The sequence below is a fragment of the Megalopta genalis genome, unplaced genomic scaffold (assembly GCF_051020955.1).
Source record: "Megalopta genalis isolate 19385.01 unplaced genomic scaffold, iyMegGena1_principal scaffold0048, whole genome shotgun sequence".
In the NCBI taxonomy this organism is placed as follows: domain Eukaryota; kingdom Metazoa; phylum Arthropoda; class Insecta; order Hymenoptera; family Halictidae; genus Megalopta; species Megalopta genalis.
Genome location: NW_027476117.1, coordinates 1,074,409 through 1,095,433, shown reverse-complemented (window position 1 = coordinate 1,095,433; position 21,025 = coordinate 1,074,409). Strand labels below are relative to the sequence as shown.

The following is a 21,025-nucleotide window of genomic DNA, read 5'->3' as shown; positions in this document are numbered from 1 at the left end:
TCCAACGTTTACTTTCACTGCATTATCACTAAACACTGATCACTTATCAATAATATTTATGGACCAACTTTCCTGGGTTAATATGTATGGCCCTGAAAAGAGCCGATTGTTTTATGCGACGCGTTCGAAGTTCATATCGTTAAGAAAACATACCGCGTTGACGGGATGAACTGCGGAAGACTAGCACGATGGCTGACAATGTTCGCGTTCGATGGGAAACAGTTGAAATTCGCTCGTAGGAGAACGAAACACAGTCGGCCATCGTGCCAGTCTTCTGCAGTTCATCTCGACAACGCGGTACATACGTGTCGTTAACAGTGAGAACTTCGAACGCGTCGCATAAAAATATCTGCTCTTTTCAGAGCTATACATATTAACAAAGGGAAGTTCGTCCATAAATATTATTGATAAGTGATCAGTGTTTAGTGATAATGCAGTGAAAGTAAACGTTGAAATTGCCTGTCCGGAGACATCCTTCTGTTCGTTGCCGTCGGATACATGAAGTGGATTTTACAACTAAATGGGTGAGTTTCTTATTGATAATATTCTTCATATTTCTCCAACAAACATATCCCTTATGTCCTTTAACGCGATTATTATTTATTAAATTAGCTTTGCGCATCGTTCGTTGAATTCTGTTCGGACACGGAATTATTTAAATTCAAATATCATTTATGTACTTCGACTGGGTTGCTTATTGTTAATCTTCACTGTACATATCGCATACAAATTTCATACGGTATACGTGAGAAAATTAAAACGGTTGTCACGGTTAAACTACATATTATTTCGGGACCGAAAATTTAGTAAACATTCTTCAGACGTTCTAAAGTAAAGGTGAACAGCGTTTTTCTTAAAAATATCACTGTTATGTAGTTAAAAAAATCCGGAAAGTTCTCGCTTCGTGACTTGTTCAATACTTCGAACGCGACTCGAGTCCGTCCCGACCTTCTGTCAAAGCCTCGTGCTGCGGACTCTCTCGCGGACCCTCTCTCTCGCACCGTCACCTCTCATTGGCCAGTGTTTTTCGTTAATAACTCGTAAACAAAGCCGCGGATTGCATTTTCGCAAAGGAAAAAGTTACTTCAAATGACCTCAGCTACCCCTCATTTTCGGCTGTTAAAATAATTGTGGGACACCCTGTATATGTTTTATAATATATAGATAAGCTACGAAAAATAAATTGGAATGTTTGCTTATATCGTTAATTTTTTTAATGTATAACTTACAATTTGAATTTAGTTCCCTTCAGGATGAGTGTAAAACGCTTGAAAGGAGAACAATGAATAAAAGAAATCATTGATTCCAAAAGAGATTCTGATGAAGAAAATCAATATAATTTAGCATTTCGCAAAAGGAGGAACAATCGAGCACGTGTACTTAGCACCTCAGAATCTGAAGAAGCAGAAGAGCCTGAAGTACGAATTGATACTCCTTCTAGCATCAAATGGACATCAAAGAAGCTCAGTCCAAAAATTCATGATGTTACGCCACATCATTCGGGAGTAGTTGGGAACAATTTAAATCGTTCGTCGAGAATTTTGGATTACTTCAGACTACTTTTTTCTGAAGATTTAGTTAAATTTATTGTGGAAAAAACAAACAATTACTGGTGTCGACAGAAGGGTTCAGAAGGGATGGAAGTGGATGAATTATATTGTTTTATTGCTGCGTCGTTATTAATGACGCGAACCAAAAAGCTATCCTTAAATGAATATTGGTCTAAAGATAAGCTTCTCCGAAGCGATATATTCAGTCAAATTATGAGTAGAGATCGCTACTTTTCATTATTGAAAGTGTTGCATTTTACGGACATAGTCGGTCGCACTGCTGATCGTTTATACAAAATAAATGAAGTAGTGGAAATGCTACGAACATGCATTTCAGCCATACCAGCGGTTATGTATAGACGAAAGTCTACTCCTCTACAAAGGCCGTCTCTCATTTAAACAATATATTCCCCCGAAAAGGAGTAGGTTTGGTATAAAATCATTCCCACTTTGTGACTGCAAGACGGATTATATCCAAGATATAATCATTTATTGTGGGGCTAGTGCTACTGTAGCTACCGAATATCAATATATTGGAAAGCCAGGGAACTTTGTAATGTCGCTTTTGCAACCTTTTCTAAACAAAGGCCATTGGGTTGGCAACTAAGACTATTGTATTTATCTGGATAACTGGTTTTCCAGTCCCATATTGTTCAACCTACCCCACGAAAAAAGTACGAACGCTTGTGGCACTGTGCAAAGAAGACGGAAAGAGATGCTTAAAATAACTGATAAATTGAAAAAAGGAAAGGCAGTGTTCCGCTCATCTGAAAATCTGTTTGCAATGAAATGGTTTGATAGAAAGAAATTTTATATGCTTTTCACTATCCAAACCGCAGAATTTGCAGAAGTACCTAAGAAGTCAAGAAAAAATGAAATTGTTCTAAAGCCCAAAACGCATACTGCCTATATAAGCACACCACAAAAAAACAAATCCCAATGGCGAAATTTCACCTTCAGTTGATTAAGGAAATATTAGAAAAATAACACAAGAATCATGAATATCATCGGCTCACAGGGGGACATTTTCCTTCGATATATCAGTCGGGGAAAAAAGATCGAAAACGAAGATGTGTTGTATGTGCGGCTGGTGGTGTGAGACGTGAATCCAAGTATCAGTGCGAACAATGTAATGTGGGCTTGCGCGTTTCCCCTTGTTTCGAAAACTATCACACCAAGTTACACTATTAGTTTTGTCGTTGATTATATTTCACTATTAGTTTTATTATTTATTATGTTACACTATTAATTTTGTTATTTATTTTAATTTTGTAATATTGGACCATATTATTTATATCAATGCCATTTACTTTAATTAATGTACTGTAAAGAAAAAGATATGATTTTAAAACGTTAAGCGCCATGCCTGTTTTGTCTGTCCTTCCGTCTGATCCGCGAGATAAGATACCGTCGAAATCGGTTTTCTGCCGAGGATTGGTTTAGGTTACGACTAAGCAGTATAAACATTTTAGAAATGTTTTTCAAACACGTTAAATTCCGCGTCAGTCACCGATGTCGTGGTCCGAATGAAAAGTTTAGTGTCAATCACGCTCGAGATTTCTATGAATGCCGCAAAACATGTTTTCGCGGTTTACGCTGTCGGACAGTGCAACCACTCTTGCGAAAAACTTCCTCGTTCCACGAATGTATAACCGCGGCCAGGTCCTCCGTACCGAAAGGGTTAAAAGAAAAATATCACTGCCCCGAAATGAGAAAAGATTCACAAGAATTCATTCGTTCACTTATCAGAACAAAACCCGTCAACCCGTGATTATTACGGACACATCTCTGGAACCTTTTGACGAACTTGCCATCGACACATTTGGACTACTTCCAAAAACAATCAATGGAAATCGCTACATTTTAACTATGCGAGACAATTTAAAAAAATATTGGTTAGCAGTTGCTTTATCAGATATTAAAGCCATGATAATAGCTGACGCGTCCGCGAGTCATTTCATTGCAATACGTGAGACACCAAAATCCATTTCGATAGATGAAAACACTAGTTTCTTGGGAAACTAATGCTACATGTTGCCGAGATGGATCGTTAAAAAGGAGCCATATATTGTATTAACAGAACGTCTAAAACAATACATCGAGTCATATGAAGAATGGGACCTCTACTTACCATTTGCCATGATTTCATATAAATACCTCCGTCCACGAAGCTACGAATTTCACACCCCACGAATTAATCTTCGGGAATTACGATAAGTGAGCTAATCCGACATAACTTATGGTGGAGTAATACGTCCATGTGTAAAAAGAACCTGAAACAAGTAAATTCGATCCATGTTACATCGGGCCATACGAGATAGTAGATGTCGGATATAAATAATGCAATTTTAAAAACAGATGCGACCGGACACCTAATCGCGAAACATCAGGATAAATTAAAACACTCCTTCGTCTTCGATAGTTCGTCCGACACAAATTAAAAATTGGAATCACTTTCAGGATGAAGTAAATCCCGCTGATTATCCAGAGGTGCACGAGGATCTCTTAATATGCCAATGTATAAGGAAAATGCAACTCGTGTTTGAAGCTGAAGAATACAAATTGTGTGAAAAATGTTGGTCTCGAGTGGCAGCAGAAGAAAGAGAATTATTTCCTGAAGGCTGCTGGCATACCATCGCAGGAAACCACAGAAGTGAGGCAGATTGTCATTGTGAAGGATATGGTTCTGTAATCCTGGAAACATCAAACGCTAGTCGATGCCGAGAATGCATCGAAGAATACATATTTCGAAATGTAACTGGAGACATTACAGTAATTAAAAAATGGCAAGGCCATTGATGTGGTTACTCAGTGGTAGCATCATGACCGTTGACAGCAACACACGCACATATATACTGCAAATAATTAATTTATACAAGCAGGAGAGTCATCGGATGAGAGCATTAATACTTTTGAAGAAATACTTCAATGTAGCAAGGAAAAAAATGTAGACCTTATATTTCATTGTGGAGATTTATTTCACGATGCGAAACCAACAACTTCTGATGAATTAAAATGTATGGAATTGTTAAATAAATACTGTATGGGTCCCAGGTTAGCAAGATATGATAATATCAATATAAGATGGTATTTGAAGTACGACAAATATTAATGATTGTTTTTTCATCAGAGCAATTAACATCCAATTTTTGAGCGAGCCAGAATTAACATTCCCACACTGTACTTTTAAAACTGTAAATTTTTAGGATCCAAATTTTAATATTGACATGCTAATATTTTCCATTCACGGGAAAAATGACCATCCAAGTAAGAAATATAATATCAATAGTTTAAGTACAGTGATTTTTCAACATTGATTCAGCCATTAGTAATTATAATCAAAATTATAGGTTGTGGAATAAATGGGCCAAATGGACTTGTTGTCTGTGTCTGGTTTCATAAATTATTTTGGAAAATGGACAGCCACCCCTAAAATGATCATTCCTCCACTGATGATAAAAATGGGTAATACCCATGTTGCAATTTTTGGTTTAAGCTGCATGAACGATGATAAATTAATACGGATGTTGAACGATTTTAAGGTGAACTTATGAGATCCATATATGTATTGAGAGGTCTTTCCATTTTTTTTTATTGCAAATGATTTTCATTCATAGGTGAAATGCTTTAATTTGTTTGTTTTACATAAAAAACGTGCACCATGTCTTAAACGTGGATATACTTCGGAAGCCCACCTTCCCTCTTTTGTTGACTTTGTCGTGTGGGGAGGGGAACAGGAATGTTGTATCACACACGTGTTTAACTCTAAAAGACAATACTACATTTCTCAAACAGGTATATTTTTAGATTTATTTATTAATTATGATGCATGAAAAATAAGAAACTACTGCTTAAGAAACGCACTTACAGATTGCGATTTCTTTATGCGAAGGCGAATCAAAGGCCAAACACATTGTCATACTTAGCGTAAACGGTAATAAGTTTAAGTTGAAGAAATTGAAATTAAAAACCGTTAGACCATTTGTGTTTGACACTCTGGTCCTTAATGATACAAATATAAAAAGTAACAATGATAGATTGCTATCAGAATCAGTTTTTAATATCGTCGACCGACGCATAGAAAATGAATTGATTCCTAGTACCGCGGAACAATTGTCAAATCATCCGAAGCAACCGGTCTTGCCATATATTCGATTGAAAGTAATTTACTTGAAAGATAAAGAACGGTTCGATTCGACCAGGTAAGATTCTATTAGTATATTAACGAATACAAGTAATAAATGGAAATAAATAATATGTGTATTTTAGATTGGCACAGAAATATTGTGATAAAGTTGCTAATTCTCACGAATTAATTGTATTCTGTAAAACAAGAAGTTCCGGTAAGTACTCCAGGATACGACTGACATTATGAGCTATACTGAGGTAAACAAAAATTGCGATATTCTACAAGATGCTCGAAGGTAAAATTTGTGTTTGGTTTTTTAATTAGGAGAATTAAGGTTTTGTGGAAACCACATACAAGCAAAACTAAAAGGACACCAGTTTGGTTGAAAATAAAAACCTATGAACAATACTAACAGTGAATGATCTAAATAAAGCATTAGGTAAATTTGTTAACAAAAATAACACTAACGCTTTTAATAACCTACAGAGGTCAAGCATATACAATGTAATATTTCAAAATATTGATTTGCCATTATAAGCTCGATTGTATTGTTACAATTAATTCTTTATATATAGTCGTGAAATAAAAGAACTTGTGCTATGTTTGGAAACTACTGAAACAACTGCAGATATTGGAAATATCAGGAAAGAAATTAAAAATTATTGTGATAAGAGAAAGGAGGAAGCACAAAAAGAAAAGACAGAAGTATATGTATACTTGCAAACAAACTCATTTAAAAATGATAATATACTATCAGATTTGACAGATTGGATAATCGCATGCTATTTTATAGATGCAAACATTATTTGCTAATAGACCGGTAAAACCCTTCAATAATGACGAGATAATAGTTATTGTCAGTAGTAGTAACGATGAAGAAGAAGCGGAAAAAACAGATAAAGCTAATGGCAGTGGAGCATGTAACAAAAGCAAAGAAACCGATAAAAGTAATGAAAATCATAAAAGTTCTGTTGGTATAACATCTGAGAGGTAATTTACTTCAACTCAAAAACAGACAACAGCGCAGGTACATCATCGAACTCTATTAAACGATTCACAGTTTATATGCATAGGTCTTTGATTTACTATTAACCATGACATTTTATCATTTGTTACAGGATGAAATTTCCTACGCAATTTCGATTCCAATTTAGATTAGTTTGTCCAGGTCCGAATCCTTGTTTATACACTACTTGTAAAACATTATATTAAACAAATACTTTTCATTAAATCTTGAAATATTTGATAATATATAATATATATTATATATAATTCGGACATTCAAGTTGCAACAAAAAAAAATACATACTATAAACAAATCTTAAAATCGTATAAAATAGAGATTTAAAAACGACATCAATCTTAAATAAATACTAATGATAGAACAACTAGTACAAGAACTAGTAAAACACCGTTTATCTGGACTGTGTTTATCCAACATAGTAACCCGTTACCAACAATTGGATGTCAGGAACGATGCTCCTCTTATCCAACTCCAGTCTACGCGACATACCCATTATACAACACACTGTTTTTGTTTCTTAGTTAGAAATTCTAGCATAGTCTTCCTGCATAGAATGTAAGATAAGTAACGATTTAATTCAGTTACTTGTATCTATGTGATTCGTCCAGAAACTATATTCTCATTACGTCTTCACACAAATCAAACGAAAAGAGAAAAAGAGTGGTGCTTTGTATTGAAGAAAAATTTGAAATTAATAGACGCTTCAGAAACAATTAATCTCTTGTCTCGTAAATATAACATTGGTAGATTTACTGTATATATCATAAAAAAATTATAAAGATAACATATTAAAATGCAAAGAAGATGATGCAGCAAACACGAATAGAGGAATAAAAATGAATAACAGCTTCTAAAAGTCGGTGAAAGTAATTCATCTTTGCATGAAAGATCAGATAGCGAACAAACCGTAATCACAAAGTTATATATATAATGTTGCAAGGTGCATTTCACACTGCGTAGAGTGCGATGTAGAAAATGTGATTAAAAATGATGGAAATGATAAAGGATTTCATATTCTTAACGACAATAAAATAATATCTCAAGTTATAGAGGATCAATCTGAAGTGAATGTATAATCAGGTACGCTATACAGTATGTTATACAATACTTACATTAAACAACTTAAGAAACAGTTTCAGATATCTAGAAATAAAGAAATAAATACAAGACATGCCCATAAAGCGACATTTTATTAGAAAATAAGCTTACATATTGCAAAGAAAATATATTAGGAATTGTAGATCTCGATAAGTTACATGCATGCCGAAAATTTCATCGAAATCAGTTAACGCAAGGTCATAGTTACGAGCATTAAACAAATTTTAAAACAGCAACTTTCTCACAATTATTGGACAGAAATATTAAAAATCAGGACAAAACTGCGATTTTTGCGATCTTTAATTGTTTACCGCTTATACCAAAGTCAACCGATTCCGCTGAAATTTTCAACATGCATATAAATTACCGAGATCTATGAAATGCATTTCTTAAATCTTCGTTATATATATTTCGTCATATATTATTTTCTTTAATCATTCTAAGCAATAACAAAATTCAAGTTGTTCAGTCCAGTTCTAAGCAAGTTATGGCGTTTTAAAAGTTGTCCGAATATTAATATAAATAAATATGGCCGCGACGCCATATATCCGCAAGAACCGATTGCCCACGTGGAAGACACGTGCTTCCAGTTTCGCAAGCTTTCTCAAGACGCCATATGCGTAACGCACGTGGCGTGTAATAATTCGCACTGGCGAATAATTAGCCCAGCCGAGAGAAGGTGTCCGAGCCATCGAAATGTAAATGAAGAAATTCGTACTGATAATGAGACTTACCGAAAAACCGATCAGAAATTCCCAGTTACGAATGCGGATCCTGGCCGGTCACTAGTCTTGACATATCTTTGGAACGGTCGCTGCCAGTTGTTGCCAGCACTGTCCTTTATTATTTCGCCTGCTGCCCTATGGTCTTTAGCGGCTATCTTCCTTCATTTCGTATGAATTAATCTCGGCTCGAATTGTCACAGTTATACTTATTTCTTCCAAACACCCAACGCTACGGTCTACGCGACAAAGATCCTCGTTCTCGGCAGATCGCTTCTTCAGCTAGAAACGAGGCATTCCCCACTCCCCAGACTCACGGCTCGGCACGACGCACAAACTCTACGCGCACTCGCCGTTGCTCAGGGCCGGCACCATTCGACTCAGCCCACGCTCCGAGCGTCCTAGATCTCGCGGCTGTGTATTCAGTGACTGTAGAGAATACCGCAACATGTTACAATTTCAAGAAATTTCAGTTTATGCAAATACGATAAGCTCAATAAATGGAAAACCAAGAAAGGAATTGGTGGCCAGAACTTTAAATGACAAACATCTCGAAAGTGAAAACATGTGATATGCAGTGTTTTTTCTTCCAGCCGCAGAATTTCCTTCTTTTCTGATTTTGTTAAAAGACTTACGAATCACTTTGCAAATAAAGATAAAAAAAATACAAAAATCATGCTTTCCACAAAACAAAAAAATAAATTATTATATTCAAAAAACTCTACCAAATTGCAGAAAAACAGTCTAGACTGAGCCCTCTTACAGCAAACTACGTGTTACATTTAAGATTACTTTTTTTGTCCGTGAAATGTGTATACGCTGTACGTGATTGTACTGAACATGTGTAATAAATTATGATACCCAAAGCTCACACAATTTTCGAAGTTTAGTATTTACCTAGCACTCTTTATAGTGATTAGATCAGTGCACAGAGATTGACACATAGTAATTAGATGAGTGTGCAGATGATAACTAGAAAAGGCTCAGTAAATGAGCAATGAGATGTACATTGTTTTCTAAAATTCCTGTTATAATATAGATTCACACATATAATGTAGAATGCATAAATACAGATATAGCTTTCATCTGACGCTGTATAAAATTAATAAGAAAGAATAGCCAAAAAATAATCGTCAGTAATGTTACAGCTTTTATGTGACTGGTGGAGTTAATCAATTTGGCAACTTAAAAAGTAGTAAAGTTAAATTCAGTCTTTAAATTTTTAAGTTTTTTATTACAGAAAAAGTTAGTTATTATATATTTTTATTACAGCTTTTGCATAAAAATGAATGTTCACAGTTCTGTTATATTATATTATTTGTAATTAATTCATCAGCAATATTATAAATAATGTCTTCTTCATCAGCTGGATGTGAGGATTCGTCATTTCGATTTGTTGTCAAGTTTTTATAGTAATCATGTTCAACAGGAGGAATGTATTTTAGCAGGTCCATCATGTCTCTCCATTTTTCCCTTGTCACAGTTCTGCCTTTAGGATATAATAAAGGCTGATATATATTTTTCAAACTTTGCGGTCTACCTGATACAGATTTTCTTAAATTAATGGCTTTAAATTCTGTATCTTCATTATAATCACATTTGAATTGTATGAGATGGGGTTTGGACCTTTCTAATTTTATCCAGCGTATTTTAAGCCAATTTACTGGAAAGCCTGTGACGGTCACTTTTCTGTTAATGATTGATTGTTCTAAAGGTTTTGTTGAAAAAATATCTTGGTGGGTCATTTGGATTAGATGAAATGGAGCTTTCTTTTTACATGTTTTGATTATATTGTACCAATCATCTGGTGAAAAAATGTTTTGATTTTTTTTCGCACGTGACTCAATAATGGCAAAATCTGAGTCATTAGGCAAATAGCTGTGCCCACTTACCAAAAATTTCATTTCAATTGACTCAGCTCTTATTTCCGTACTCTGAACAAGTTTCAATAAACTTAAGACAGTTTTAATATTTCTGTTTTGCCCGGTACACGAATCCGAATATGTTATTATTTTTTCAAAGTTTGTAGCGTAAGTCTTTATGTACTTTATTAGACAAGATGAAATTTCTTGAGACCCACGAGATCCTTCAGTTTCTGGCCAAACAAACATGTGGCTTATATTTTTACTGAATTCATGACATCCGAAATTATAAACATATAAATTACGCTTATAATAAGCTACGGATGTGGTCAGCTTGGGAAAGGTCAAAGCTTCTTCCAAGTCGAAAGAAAATAAGAAAACTTTTTCTGATGTTGCCATTCGGTCGGCAGCCATTTGACTGCGAGCCCGTTCAGCCTCTTCTAAGTGAGTTTCCTTTTCAATTTCTGCCATCTTCTTTCCCTCACCGTCTGAGGATTGAATTTTTATTTGCAAAGCATCACAATTTTGACACATATCCTTTGATGGTTGTTTAAAATGTAAATTAAATTTTGTAGAGAACACATTATAGTAATACTTTTCTTTCACTGGTACTACATTTTCCTTTTCACATTCTGTGACGTATAGTTCATACATCTTCTTAATATTTAAGTCAGGATCTAAATATTGTCGTCTTGGATTATGAGCTCTAGTGTAGTGACTACGGTAGGCTGGAAATAACTTTATATGTTTTATAACACTTGTGTCATCTATTTTATTGCTTGCAACATGGCCTTTGCGCAGATCAAAGATGTAACTTGTTCTTTAGGACAACATTTGTATATCTGCCCATCGCTCACCTGATAAGTGTCTCTAAAATATTTTTTGCAAACGGGAATATCACGTGTGTCTTTTCGAAAGTAATATGTAAAAGAATGTGATCTTCGTTCTTTAGTTTCATTCGTGGGGCGCCTTCTTTTTATTTCGTTGACTTTAATATAACCTCTTAAGAAAATATTTTGGTCAAGCTGACTATGTAATCTATAAAATGCCTTCATGGCAGTCTCTCTCTCATTTGAAAAAATTTTTTGGTTGCACTTTTGGCGGCATCTGCATTTTATATCGACAAATGTTTTTGCAGGTATTAAATTTCCTCCCCTATTCCTATATGCCAAACCTTTTGTTCTGTTATGCTTTTGTAAATTTCGTGTCCATTTATCAGGATTACAACTTCTTTTCCTCCCAATCAACGTGTTTGTTGCGAAATTTGTACTGTTGCAATCAGATGAATCCGAGGAAAACGATAAACGTCTTCTTGAACCACACTTTCTGTTAATAAATCGTATTGAAGAACCATCACTGTTTTCGTCATCCACGTTGTTATTAGTCTCACTCATCTTGGTTATAACGGTATAATATTTATTTCTTTAAAAACAATCTGGGAGTAATGATGAAAAGATCAAGAAAATATATGTAGGCCGTGCAATAATGGTAAAGTAGACAGTAACATTCAGCGTGCGAGATCACTGTTATACTAACTACCGTTTGCGTTGCGCTTTTTTTTAATCTGTTTGTTGATGCGATTTTATTACCAATATTATTGAGAGGGGGGAAAGCATCTTCGGCTGTTTAAAACAAAGCGTTGATGCATGACAATAAAGCAACGATTACATTAGGGTATGGAGTTAATCAAAATGACTTCTGAAATAAATTACTTATTTTTCAATGGCCAAAAAAATGTTGCCGTTTAATGGTGTTAATTTGTATTATTCAGGGAAGTTATTATAAATATAAAAAGTTATGACTATAGCAAGTGCTTTGACACATAAATTTAAGATTTTTCAAAAAGTGGAGTTAATCGATGTATGCACTGAACGGCTCAAATAGCACGCAGTAGTAAACTTTTCATTCTTACAAGGCACAGTAACTCGATCGAAAACTACTATTTATATTTTGTTAAATATTTTATGTTCCTTATATATTTCAATTATAATACAATTAGTAGTTATGTAAAAGACATCAACATATATGACATCAACAACATAAAAGACATCAACATAGAAAACCATATAATTTATCGAAAACTTCAGACGCCACTTTAATGGGCACAGTAAGTGACATACTAATCCTATCTGGCTATCATACAGAACTGAAAATTAACAGTTATGGACCTATATACATAATATCGATTTTAAATGTCGGCATTCAACTATCACATTTCTCCTTGGTGCTCGAAGACATCGTCGCTACTCGGCAGTTATTTTGTGTGCGTTGAGTTTTTTGTTTCAATTGATGGGTCAAACAGCGCGTTCTAGTCAGCCTGTCGCAGTTACATAAACGGATATAAAGGACATAAAATAGCACGTGTGCATACTTCGAATAAAATATCATTATTTAATTGGATACGCGGTATTGTGCTTTTTGTTTATTTCCATCATTAAACAATGGAAACTGTTTGAGGAGAATTTTTGGATTCTCCATAATTCTTTCACGAACTGAAACCGATGTCATAATTGTTTTCAATCTCTGCTTTATGAAGGTATATTCAAGAATGTAAAAGTTTGAATCTTCAAAATTCTGGCAAAAGTTATCCGCAAATCTATTCGTAGCCTTCATATAAAGATAAAGATAAAAGATGAAAATTATATTCAACGCCACGAATAAATACGCTTTGAATAAAAAATGTATGTATTGGAAATGGATGTAAAAAGAAATGTGCACTGATACTTTCTGGTAGAAAAATATCTTTACTTCGCGACATGTGAAGAAGCTCAAAGAAGAAGAAACTCAACGAGCTACAGTGCCGGACGAATAGATAGCACACTTTAAAATTAACGTAATTTAGATTTATTTAAGGTAATAGCCGAGATTCTAATACTATATAGATTTGTAAATTACTGTTATGAACATACACAAATAAAATAAAATTACGTTACGCCAGTTTAAACAATTTTACTTAGAAAAAAAGAATTTTTATGGAAATACGGTGGAAAATAATGATGGCATATTTCACTAAGAATTATGTTGCGACTCCATGTAATTCCAAATAAAAAAAAAACATGAAAAAAGTGTAAAATAAAATATTTTTTTGTTTAGGATTTAGTTTTCGAGAAAATCGAGATTGAAAATTTGCTAAGCGCTGTACATCGCTTATAGCCGGAAAAGCGTATGTACAAAGCAAGGTTTAAAACCTGGTTTTCTCAAAAACGAAATCCTAAAAAAAAAGAAGTCACTCTATATCTTTTTCATTTCTTTTTTATGAAGAATAACCCGGTGACCGCTTGTATATAGTTTCAGGAATACCCTGTACATATTTTTCAACAGGGTGATGCCGCGAATTTTTTTCTCGAGGATTAATCAGCAAGATCATATCGTTGAAAATTGTTGCGAAAATCATAACCATGCATTATGCAAATGGCAGATAATTTCAAAAGATTGCCGAATGATAAAAATGTATTTAAGATGATAAGAAACAATTAGAACAAAAAACTAATAAAGAAACTTCGTAGATAATGACGACTGTTAATAAGTGGAAAGATGAAGCCACAAAACATTAGGCATTCAATATTATTGCTTGATTTATTGACATACATAATTTTTAGTTAAGTGTGCTAACATTTTGTCCGACTGTATTTCCATAAAAATTCTCTTTTTTTAAATAAAATTGTTTACACTTGCGAAATGCAATTTTATTTCATTTGTGTATGTTTATAGGGGTATTTTGCAAATTTATATAGAAACAGTATTTTAGTTGTAATGTTACATAAATGAAAATTACATTAGTTTTAAAGTATGCTATCTTTTTGTTAGATACTGTATTATCCCGAAATGAAAACTAGAGAGCATAATCGGAGACTTGAGACCAAGCATCCACATATTCGACACTTTCCTATCTTTATTTGAAAAACGATTCTATGAATATTGATTTGTTTTTGTTCTGGAACAATGTAGTTACGTGTTGATAATTAAGTGGTATTTTTATTTGTCGGACAAATTCTCGACTAATAAAATTATTTATTTCAAACACATCGAATAAAGTTACTTATTTTATTAGGACCCTCCAATATTGCATAAAGATGAAGAAGTATCTTTTGTTCGTAACGTTTCTATAATTTATTATCTAAATAATGTACAACTCTGCTAGGTTGTCATTTGTTTCGCAATTACAAGATGCAAATGAATTTCAGCATAAATTATACTGCAAAAATATCGTACAGTATTTATGATGAAATAGTTGAAAATGTTAAATGCTAGATGTTTTTAATCGAGTAGTACATATATTTAATCGATCCAAAAGTTTCAGTCATATTACTACGAGATCGATTAATATTGTATAAAAAAATAATGCACCGTCAGACATAATAAAATTCGTTTATTAGAAGTAAGTTAAAAAGATTAAATATTTTAATTATGGAAAAAATTATAACTTAAATTACATTGCACACACACACACACAGCTACTGCAGTAACTCGAAATTTTATATTATTTTCACGATTCTCTTAGTTTCGTTAATATCATTTAGTCCAAGTATATAGACTAAAAAATATACGATCAAACCCTACCAGAAAATCTGACAAATTTAAAACACTGATTGCAATAGATTATGTATTGAGGAACAGTCTTTTCTCTATTCCTGCGAAAAAGAAACATATCAATTATTTTTCTTCCTCATTATTTTGAACCACAATTTTCAACAAAGAAGAAGCTGACAAAATTCTTTAATATATTAGGAAAGGTCTATGGTTTATTTAGAAATGGTTTCATAAAAAAGAAACGAAATACGTCGAGATACACCATATGCTGTGCAATGCTTCGAAATTCTCGTTTACGATAAGCATAGTTTCAGGACAGTCCTTCCGTCCTTGACAGCAATTGTAGGGAATACTATTTTATGGCACCTTCAAGTGGCTTTCTCGTTTAGGGTCTCCGACGATAAGAATCAAGCCGTCAGAGGAATGACTTACAGACGACTCGAGACAATAGATACGAACATGTGTACGCTAGAGGCGAGCAGGACAAGGATGGCTCGCAACATCGAGATCCCATTGAATTAGGAAAGGACGAAAGAAATAGTATAAGCTTCTGATAGAATTGTTCGGTACCTATGAATGCATAGAAACATACGCCGCTTAAGTTATATAATCACTTTTAATGAAAAACAGCGATGTATCATTGACTGTAGTTTTCATAACAGTCTAATAAGATGTTGGATAACCCTTGGATTTGAGGACTGCATTGCATCTGTGTGGCATAAATTCAGTCGGAATTTCTGGTCATATTTTCGTGATTGTTTCCATTAATTCTGCTTTATTATTAAAAGATCCCATTCCCTTGTGATAAATAACCAATTGTCGGATTTCAAAAGACGTATTTCTTCCTTTTCATCCCATTTTCACAAGTAAAGCGTCTGATATCACCAATAATTTCTGTGGTACCGAGTTCTTACAACGAATTTTTATTTATTTATATACAATATGTGTTAGCGGCGTCGTCAATGTAATACAATATTTTACTCTGGCATCTAAGGCATTAAATTTTGTCACAATCTTGTTTATCGCTTATTATACAAAAGAACATGTGCAATAACTAAACAAAATTTATTTTTCTACTTACTTTAAGAAGTGCTTTATTATATGAGAAAACGATTCAATAATACTGCCATAAACAATAAAAGGGAGCAATAATTTTTCTAATAATATCGTGTCCGAATATTAATGGGAGTCACGTGTATCTATTTAATATAAAGAATGTGAAATAAAACTGTAATAAGAAGTATATACATTCGGGTAAACGATGGAATAAAAAATGCTCAAAAATTACTTTTGCCTATATCTTTATCCGAAATATATTTAAAACATTAAGAACTCAATTTTGAAAAAAGATTGAGAAAGAGCAATACTTATTTATTTTAATTTATATTTATTTTAATCACGAGTGTAATTGAAATACAATATATATTTATGTATAATTATTTGTTGTTTGAGAGTTTAAATGAAAGAGAAAACAATTACTTATCAATTATTTGAAATAATAAAATTTGTTTATTAATTACGAATACGATTTCAATTGTTACTTATTAATTATCATTTAATGGTTAAGTATTTATTATTCATGCGGTATACCGTGTCCAATAAATAATAATTACGTCGTAGTTATTAATAATATTTTAATTTATTTATTAAGTACATTGTAATTCGTAATTAATGTAATTGAAATACTTAGTATTTTGTAATTATACTCCTATTGAATTACAAATCACCTTGTATTTTAATTAAATGGCGATCTCAGTATCGAATTACATTGTAATTGAATTACTTTGTAATTATAATTCCTTGAGAAATTCAAATGTTCGCCAGATCCTTATCCTTAACCGATAAGGATTTGATGAATTGTCCGCAAAAGACTCAAAAGAGAATCGCTCAAGTTCTTTTCCAACTAAGGAAAATCCACTGTAGGTTGGTTCCTCAACTTTCTCAACTCAACTTCCAAAGCTATACAATTACGCGCCACGTCGCTGAGCGGGACTCTCCTCACTCCTTGCGTAGCCTTTTTCGTGAACAGGTTGGTCGTAACATATAAATTCCTTACAAACAACAAATACATATATAGGAGTGTGGTGACATGAAACAAACGTCTGACTTGCAGAATGTCTTGTCGAGCACTGTCGTTCGAGTATGTTCAAGTAGACGCAAGTGTAGCGCGAGGCTACGCCTACTAACAATGCTGCATGCTCGATAATTTCAATCCCCGATTTACATGGATGGATCTCGATAGGAGTCATATAGTATTACATAAAAGTCATTGACGTACCATATCAGCCGCAAGTTTCGAATCGTTATCCCATTAAAAATAGTATGTCATTCCCATTCCTAATTAACCCGCACTTTTTTGCTAATTTTCCTTTCATATGTCAAAATTCAAGTGTTTACCCATTATTTCGTCTATAAACACTAATTCTCCGACTCAGAGAGAGATTTGCTTCGCAAATTCCACTCTCTTTGTTTTATTCACTTCACTGATGTACGGTTGCTTCCTCACAATTTTGCTTTTAAATCCTGCCCAATGTAATCTGAATCGTTCTTGTATGCATTTGATTTTTATTTCGTTCCTGGACTTTTGATACAATCTCAGACGCACTTATATCTGGCTTCTTTTTAATAATCCTAAGAATTTCATGTTTTTGTACTGTTAATTTTTTTGGTCTGCCACTCGGTGCAATATTCTTTCTTTTCTATATTTATTTACTAGGGTAAGTGGGTTATTTACTGTGTTTGTTCCGGCCGAATCGCGGACCGCGGGTCAACGCACGTTCGACATTCAATGTACGCCGTCTCGCCGTTTTTCTCGAATAAACGGCGAGGCGGCAAGACAATAACACGATCGACGTGCGTTGGCCCGACCGTCAAACGCTCGCCTCGGCCGTTGTAAACACGCGGCGTTTTGCCTTAGGAGGCAATGACCCGGCCTTCGACGCCTGACGATACTTCTCCTTGAACATCGGCCAGGTGTCTATATATACTGCCGCAAATTCGATAACGGATGGAATTGTCAACAATTTCAGTGCAGATACCATTACAAGTTTTATTCAGCGCCCTTGCGCCCGTACGAAGCCGTGCTACATTTTTATGGTCTGTGCGAAGTCGTGCTTCATTTCATACTAAGTTCGGAGCCGTGCTCTAAACATTGTAAACGAGGACTGCGGAGTCCAACAAATAAATCGTTGTCGTCTCCTCACGACTTCCGGCGGTTATTTTTGTGCCGTGCGCAACAATGTTCTTTGCTTTGTTCCGCGTTGTTGCTTAAAAAAGTATTACGATGTTTTACGTTGTTATACATTGTTTTTACGTCGATTTATATTGTTTTACATTGCTTTACGTTGTGTTACATTGCTTTACTTTTTTCGGATTGATGATTTTCGGTGTTTTACGATGCTTTACGTTCTTTGCTTTGTTCCGCGTTGTTGTTTAAAAAAGTATTACGTTGTTTTAGTTTGATGTACATTGTTTTTACGTTGCTTTATATTGTTTTACATTGCTTTACGCTGTGTTACGTTGTTTTCCTATTTTTCGCATTGATCGTTTACGTTGTTTTACGATGCTTTACGTCCTTTGTATTGTTCCGCGTAGTTGTTTAAAACAGTATTACGTTGTTTTAAGTTGTTATACATTGTTTTTACGTTGTTTTATATTCTTTTACATTGCTTTACGTTGTGTAACGTTGTTTTCCTACTTTTCGCTTTGATGATTTACATCGTTTTACGATGCTTTACGTTCTTTTCATTGTTTCGCGTTGTTGTTTAAAACAGTATTACGTTGTTCTACTTTGTTATACATTGTTTTTACGTCGATTTATATTGTTTTACATTGCTTTGCGTTCTGTTACCCTGTTTTTCTTTGTTTCGCATTGATGATTTACGTTGTTTTACGTTGATCTACTTTGTTTCACGTGGTTTTTTAAAATAGTATTACGTTGTTTTACGTTGTTATACATTGTTGTTACCTTGTTTTATATTGTTTTACATTGCCTTACGTTGTGTTACGTTCTTTTACTTTCTTTCGCGCGCATTGATGATTTACATTGTTTTACGATGCTTTACGTGCTTTGCTTTGTCCAGCGTTGTTGTTTGAAACATTATGACGTTGTTTCACGTTATTATTCATTGTTTTTACGTTGTTTTATATTGCTTTACGTTGTGTTACGTTGTTTTCCTTTGTTTCGCATTGATGAATTACATTGTTTTACGATGCGTTATGCCCTTTCCTTTGTTTCGCGTTGTTGCTTAAAACAGTATTACGTTATTCTACGTTGTTATACATTGTTTTTACGTCGATTTATATTGTTTTACATTGCTTTGCGTTCTGTTACCCTGTTTTTCTTTGTTTCGCATTGATGATTTACGTTGTTTTACTAAGCTTTACGTCCTTTACTAAACCTTCTACTTCGCATTGATTTGAAGCTAAATCATGTGTTTCGCATGGATTTGAAGGGAACTCGATTGTTTCGCATGCACGTGAATCTAAAACATTTATATCGCAAGTATTTGAAGCTAAATCATGTGTTTCGCATGGACTTTAAGCTAAACCTTCTACTTCGCATTGATTTGAAGCAAAATCATGTGTTTCGTATGGACTTGAAGCTAACTCGTTTGTTTCGCATGCATTTGAAGCTATATCATTTGTATCGCAAATGTTTGAAGCTAAATCATGTGTTTCGCATGGATTTGAAGCTGACTCATTTGTTTCGTATGAAGTTGAAGCTTTATCATATATATCGCAAGTATTTGATGTTAAATCATTTTTTTCGCAAGTATCTGAAGCTAAATCATGTGTTTCGCATGGATTTGAAGCTGACTCGTTTGTTTCGCATGCAGTTGAAACTATATCATTTATATCGCAAGTATTTGAAGCTAAATCATATGCTTCGCATGGACTTGAAACTAAACCTTCTACTTCGTATTGATTTGAAGCTGAATCATGTGTATCGCATGGATTTGAAGCTAACGCGTTTGTTTCGCTTGCATTTGAAGCTATATCATTTATATCGCAAGTATTTGAAACTAAATCATGTGTTTCGCATGGATTTGGAGCTAAACCTTCGACTTCGCATTGGTTTGAAGCTAAATCATGTATTTCGCATAGATTTGAAGCTAACTCCTTTGTTTCGCATGCATTTGAAGCTAAATAATATATATCGTAATTATTTGAAGCTAAATTATTTGTTTCGCCTGGATTTGAAACTAAACCTTCTACTTCGCCTGAATTTGAAGCTAAATCATGTGTTTCGCGTTAATTTAAACCTAATTCATGTGTTTAGTATGAATTTGGAGCTTAATCATGTGTTTCGCAATAATTTAGACCTAAATCATGTGTGTCGTATGAATTTGTAGCTAAATCATGTGTTCCGCATGAATTTAAAGTTGCATTATGTGTTTCGCATGGATTTGAAGCTAATCCATGTGTTTCGCATGAATTTGAAGCTAAACCTTCTACTCCGCATGAATTTGAATATAAATCATGTTTTTCGCACGGATTAGAAGCTAAGTCATTTGTTTCGCATGCATTTGTAGCTAAATTATTTATATCGTATTTATTTGAATCTAAATCATTTGTTTCGGCTGACCTTGAAGCTACATCGTAAGTATCGGCTGAATCTGAAACTAAAACAGCTTTATCTGCAAAATTTGAAGCATAATCGTATGCTTCGGCAGAATTTGAAGACAATTCGTACGTTGTGTCTTAAATTGAAGTTAACTCATATGTTTCGGATGACCCTGATGCTATATGATAAGTATCGGCTGAATCTGAAGCTAAATCAGCTGCATCTGCTAAATTGGAAGTTTAATCCTATGTTTCGGCAGATATTGAAGCCAAATAATACGTTAAGTCCAAAATTGAAGCTAACTCAAACGTTTCGGCTGACCTTGAAGCTATTTCATAAGCATCGGCTGAATCTAGAGCTAAATCTGCAGTATCTGCTAAGTTTGAATCTTAATCGAATATTTCAGCAGATATTGAAACCAAATCGTACGTTTAGTCTTAAATTGAAGCTAACTCATATGTTTCGGATGACCTCGAAGCTATATCTTGAGCATCGGCTGAAGACAACGTAACACAATGTAAATCACTGCAAAACAATATTAAAC

General features: G+C 34.0%; 1 long non-coding RNA gene across 1 annotated transcript; it reads right to left on the bottom strand.

Annotated features, from left to right (window-relative positions):
- Positions 1 to 1,313: 1,313 nt before the first annotated feature.
- Positions 1,314 to 8,922, bottom strand: LOC143261353 (uncharacterized). Its single transcript, XR_013035494.1, has 2 exons — positions 8,536 to 8,922; positions 1,314 to 3,823 (listed from the first exon to the last, which is right to left on the bottom strand). It is a non-coding gene; the product is annotated as an uncharacterized LOC143261353 (long non-coding RNA).
- Positions 8,923 to 21,025: the final 12,103 nt, after the last annotated feature.